This window comes from Erinaceus europaeus, chromosome 21 (assembly GCF_950295315.1).
Source record: "Erinaceus europaeus chromosome 21, mEriEur2.1, whole genome shotgun sequence".
Lineage (NCBI taxonomy): Eukaryota > Metazoa > Chordata > Mammalia > Eulipotyphla > Erinaceidae > Erinaceus > Erinaceus europaeus.
In genome coordinates, this window is record NC_080182.1 from 34,962,241 (window position 1) to 34,968,240 (window position 6,000).

General features: G+C 41.1%; 1 long non-coding RNA gene across 1 annotated transcript in view; it reads right to left on the minus strand.

The window, feature by feature from the left end:
• LOC132535309 (uncharacterized) overlaps positions 1–6,000 on the minus strand; it is a 54,544-nt gene that overhangs the window by 36,877 nt on the left and 11,667 nt on the right. The window lies entirely within an intron of this gene.

Here is a 6,000-nt window from a genome sequence, read left to right on the forward strand (position 1 = left end):
GCTAGCTTGCTGCTTCCCCTTTGCACACAGAGTCCTGTATAGGGGCTGGGGGCTGGAATTTGGCTCTCTTGAACAATCTGAACTGAGATGTTATACTTAATTCAGTGTAAATTAAAAGACAAGTAAGAGTTACAATGAAAGCAAAAATAAAATTTTGTGAGATAGTGTTAACAGGTTTATGTTGCTTCCTTTTTGAAATAACAGAGAGAGAGAGAGAAAGGGAGAAGGTGTGGGGAAAGGAAGGAAAACAGCTGCTTGGGAGGTCACAGAGCTCCCCCCCTCCAGGGGACCAGGGGCTTGAACCCCTGTCCTTGTGCATGGTCATGTGTATACTCTATTGGGTGTGCCACCACCTGGCCCTTAAGGCATGTTTCTTGAACTGTGTTCCAGGTTAATTCTGATAAATAAACACATGCAGTGCAAAGTCCTTGCTGCTTTAATTAGGTTCAAATATCCACGGCTATGCAGCATTTCTGAGAGGAATTTAGGGAGAGGTTTTGGCCTTGTGGACAGTTTAACGTGGGCTCCTGCAAACCCTGGGCCTTGGCTTAATTGCAGACACCCTACAGGGGGGCTTGGACCAAATGGCATGGAGTAGAGCACAGTATGTCTTGCCTTTTAGAGCTCCCCCAGATCATGAACTTAAAGCCATCTGTGAATCTTGCAAAAAAAAAAAAAAATCAAGTCACAGAGTAGACTCACCATAGATGTACAAAAGGGCCATGAAACATGGAAAAATCAGCCTTTGTTTGTAGTCAGAGAGAAACAAAAATAGGAATCATTTATATATCTTGATATACATTTATATATCTTGATATACAAAGTTATTTAAAATAATAGAAAATCAGTCATCAATGACAGTAGGAGAGTGAATAAATCACTTCGTCCATAAGACACAATGGTTAATGGCCCTTGAATATTTACTCCACCAGTGAGCTAGCTCACATGGGAAGCTTCACGCCTGTGCCCAGGTTTGAACCCCTGACCACACAGCACAAGGGTAGGCTTCACTGCTCTGGTGTTTCTGTGTCTACCCCTCCATCTGAAAAAGTCAAGCTTGGAGCCATGGTGCTTTGGTGATGACAAGAAAAGGAAGATAAAAGGCTGTTCGTATAACATTTGCTCAAAATAGGACAAAAAGTTCTGAATGCAGTCGACTCCCAATATATACAAGATTGTAAATATGTGTATCAAAGAACTGACTGCAGATTTATTTTAAATCTTACCTCAGTCATATTTGATTTTTTTAAATCAGATCATGCTCTTACAGTTCAAAAAATTTTGTTTTTATCTTTAATAACAAAATCATTTCTATTGCCTAGGCAACATTTGTAAAGAGCCTGACATGGAGGCATTAATAATTGATCTCAAAGGGCCAGGCAGTGATGCACCTAGTTAAGTGCACACACTACAGTGCGCAAGGACCCAGGTCCAAGCCCCCAGCCCCCACCTGCAGAGGGAAAGGCTCATGAATGGTGAAGCAGAGCTGCAGGTGTCTCTCTGTCTCTCTTCCTCTCCCATCCTCTCTCAATTTCTTTCTGTCTCTATCCAATAAATAATAATAATAAAAAGATTACATCTGCTGTAGTCTTAAAAAATAATAATTGTCTCTCTTAACACACCCCATCACCACATACAACACACAGACACTGTTTTGAGCCTGGAACTTTTTTTTTCTCTAACAGGAAGAGTTGGGTCACCTTGTCCTTTCTAACTATGGATGTTAAGACAGTCCTCTAGATGTCCTTTAAAGTTTGCACCAAGAGGCTCCCCTGAGGCCATCTGATCTGGGGTATGGCTCAGAAGTACTGAGAGGACAGAGTTAAGCTACAGACTTCAGGGCTACCAGGCTTCTTAGGCCCATTGGTCCTGCCACATCCACCTTGTTTGTCCTTCTCAGCCTTTGGGATGTAGCCTTCTGTCCAGCTCTTTTGGACCTGCCGGGTTTGCATGGCATTCAGCAATGGTCCCTCCAGTGAGAGCCCATACCACCGTGGGGTGAGCTTGTCTTCCCACCACCCCATATGCCATGAGAGCCGACACTCAAGTCTCCTCGCATGACCCACTAGCAAGTGGGAAGGCTGGCACCGCACTGCAGCAAGAATGACCATAGATTTGAAAATTCTCTCTATCCCTGTTTTCCAGCTAGTTAAGTTGGAAGTGGGAAGGGTGAGGGGTGGAATGTGATTATTTCAATGTTTTGAATTGAAAATTACCTATAATATAGTATTTTGAACTCATTATGTCCTTACAATGATTCAGATTGGTTGAAGTTCTGTTACCACCTACAGGTATTCAATCATCTAATTTTTTAAACTAGTTAATTAATTTATTATTGGATGGAGCTAAAGAGAAATTGAAAGGAGAGGGAGAGATAGAGAGGGAAAGAGACAGAGAGACACCAGCAGTTCTGCTTCACCACTCGTGAAGCTTTCCCCCTGCTAGTCCCTGTTCAGGCACCAATATGCCAAGCTAGCTTCGCGGACGGGAGAGGGACGACCAGGGACTCATGGCTGAGCTGGGAAAGCAGTTCAATCTTTATTGATGAGCAGGAATGCTGTGCAATCTATCTAATCTCTATTCATTATAAAATCCTGTCCTTTATATCTCCTGAGGCGGAAGTGTCAGGAAGAGGAAGTACGATAAGGGGTGGGGAGAAGGAAAAAAGCGTTCAAACCAGTGGGGATTAAACAGTGGCAAACAGGATATGACTAGGAGAGGGGGCGGAGTGAAAAAAGAGCTTGAACCAGTGGGGATTAAACCAGTGCGGGTCTCAAACAAAACAATGATTATGTAAATAGACCACAGCGTTAAGCAATGCAAGAGAACCTAACGTGATGATCAAAACAGAAGGGGTCTTAGAAGCAGAATTAGAAGCATACCAACACCCCCTACAGGTGGGGACCCGGGGCTTGAACCTGGATCCTTGAGCACTGTGATGTGTGCACTCAAGCAGGTGCACCACCGCTTGGCCCCTCTAATTGTTGTTTATCTCCAATTTTTAAATTCTTACAGAAACACACATTTGCTAAGGAAGAATGGTTTTAATAGCTCACAACTTTATTGTAGACTTAAGATTATTCACAGTTCCTTATTTGGAAATAAAAGTGCACCTTGTGTTACAAGATTTAGAAATGACAGCTATATATAGTGGGGTCATATTATCCTCAATGTATAAAGTATAAATATTTAAGGGCAAAGCAGAACATTCCAAGAATTTAAGAACTTTAATGGGGAAAGTGACATACTCAGGATATAGTTCTGTGAAGGGCTTTTATTTCAAATATTTATGCTTATAAAGTCTTTTCAATAAAGAAAGCCTCTCCCCATAGGAGGCACGTCAACATTTCAGGCACAACTCCAAGCAATTAAGCTCATTTAAAGTGCAAATCTGCTACTTGCTTTCATATTCAGATTTTTACATGTTAAAATACTTAGCAAAGTTCCTAGTATCTAAATACCTTGAACAGTAAATACTCTATATGCCTGAAAGTATTACGCAAATTAAAATGAGACACCAAAAGAAAACTGCTAGAGGGTCTCAGTTCTTAAAGACATTCTATGTGATCAACTATATAATCCTTTGCTTCATGCTTTAAAACTATCTGCACCTTTGGGAGCTGCTACTCTCTTCCCTGATCCAGCTTTCTAGTCCTTTTTCCAATGTTGTTATCACACCATCTCCCCAGAGAATAATCTGGGTCTACCTGCATGTTAGCTGTCAGACTCAGGCAAAAACTAGTGAAGTCACAGGTCCCTTGGAATATACCTCAAATAGACCTACTAGCTTTTTCCAAAACAGAGACCCCAAATCTTTATCTGCAATATTCTTGCCTTTAGGTTCATGATTAGTCAACAATTTGTTCTGCTTTATATCTTAACTCTTTTTTAGCCACCAGGTTCCAGATGATACCATGAAACCAACCTGACTTCCTTGGGCAGAGGACCCCACCATGTGTCTTGGAGCCCTGCTTCCCCAGATCCCTGCCCTACTAGGAAAAGAGAGAGAGAGGCTGGGAGTATGGATCTATGTGCCAATGGCCATGTTCAGCAGAGAAGCAATTACAGAAGCCAGACCTTCCACCTTGTGCATCCCATAATGACCCTGGGTCCATACTCCCAGAGGGATAAAGAATAGGAAAGCTTTCAAGGGTGGGTATGGGATATGGAGTTTGGTGGTGGGAACTGTACCCCTCTTATCCTATAGTCTTGTCAGTATTTCCATACTATAAATAAAATTTAAAAATAAACCTTAAAAAAAAAAAACACCTATCTGCACCTGTACTGTTTAACTACTTAGGCCAAACTTTCTTTAAAGAATGTAATGTGCCCATTAAATTCATATATATATATATATATATGCAAAAGCTGTAACTCTACACACTTTGTTGATCTTCTCTTACAAATGTTAAATTCAGTCAGTCTTCATACTCCACAGCCATCTTCACTCACATCACATGAACTAAGATACAGTTCCAACGGGAAGGATTGGGCACAGTCAACCTACATGTAGAAGCACTGAGCAGAGATGAAGCCAAGTTGAGGAGTGACCTCTGATTATTCAGGTGAACTACATTCTTGTTTCACTTCTAAATTTGACATCACTCCAGAGCAGACTACCTTAGTATTCTTCAGTTTTTAATGAAAACTGAGGTGAATACTGTGTTATTTTGTGCAAGCATCCTGGCTGTTCTCTTAAGTGTGTTGTATGTCATGATTCTGTTGACGAGACATCTGCACGAGGCTAAGACACAACAAAGGCACAAAGAAGTTGAACTGACAGGGTGTTATCTGAAAGTTCATCAGAGAGAAAAACACACATGGAAGTAACTAGAATAAACAAATTTTAGGAATCAATGTTTTTATAGAATAGAGAATATCACTCTACTCAGAAAAGGAACCTATGGGGCCAGGTGATAGCGCATCTGGTAGAGCACACATGTTATAATGCTCACAGACCTGGGTTCGAGCCCCTGTTCCCCACCTGGTGGAAGGAAAAGATTCAGGAGTGGTGAAGCTGGGCTTGACCCTTCTCTCAATTTGTCTCTATCAAAAAATAACTAAAATATTTTTTAAAAGTAACAAATATAAATTTAGAATTTTCCCTTAAAGATAAAAGTTCATTTGTAAATGTTTCAAAAGAGTCTATACCAGCTTCTCTAAAAAAAAAAAAAAGACCTACTAGCTCATCAGTAGGTTTACTTTATGAAATTAAGAATCGTTTGCTGTGATAGGACGATCACATCAAAATGGTAGCAAACATCTCCAGAAACGTCCACACCACCACTTGATGTTGCTTTCACTTAAAAGAATTAGGTAATCACATCATTTTTCTTGTAAAAATAGTCACCATATTTACAAAAGGGATGAGTGAAAAAGAGTGAAGCTCTGAGAACCATAATCAACGTGACTTAAGAGGACTAGGTCAGCAAAGCACGTTTCTTGCCTGCTAAGGATCTGATATGCAAAGGGCTGAGTAGCATGACTGGAACTCTTCTGTAGGCCTCTAAAATGGGCAAGTGTCTGAGGAGAAGTGGGTACTGACTGCATGTCACTAACGTGATGATTTGCCAAACAGTGAGGCTCTTGAGCATCCCTGGTCATGCTCAAGTCTGCTTCAGAAGGAGAACTCTCAAGGACACCCCTAGCTTACCTGAGACAAATACACTCAGACGCTAGGTACTTCAAGCAGGACATAAAACTGAAGAGCCAAACTAGTAGAAGCTTCCATTTTTTAAATTAAGATTTCTCAGGCTTTCTTTGGAACTTTCATCGGGTATCAAACTGCATGTAACCTTAGAAACTGCATGTAAAGTCAGACTGATTTAGGGAAGGAGAAGAAGAAGGAGGAGGAGGAGGAGGAGGAGGAGGAGGAGGAGGAGGAGATGGAGGAGGAGGAGGAGAAGAAGGAGAAGAAGAAGAAAAAGAAGAAGAAGAAGAAGAAGAAGAAGAAGGAGAAGGAGAAGGAGAAGGAGGAGAAGGTGGAAAAGAAGAAGTAGA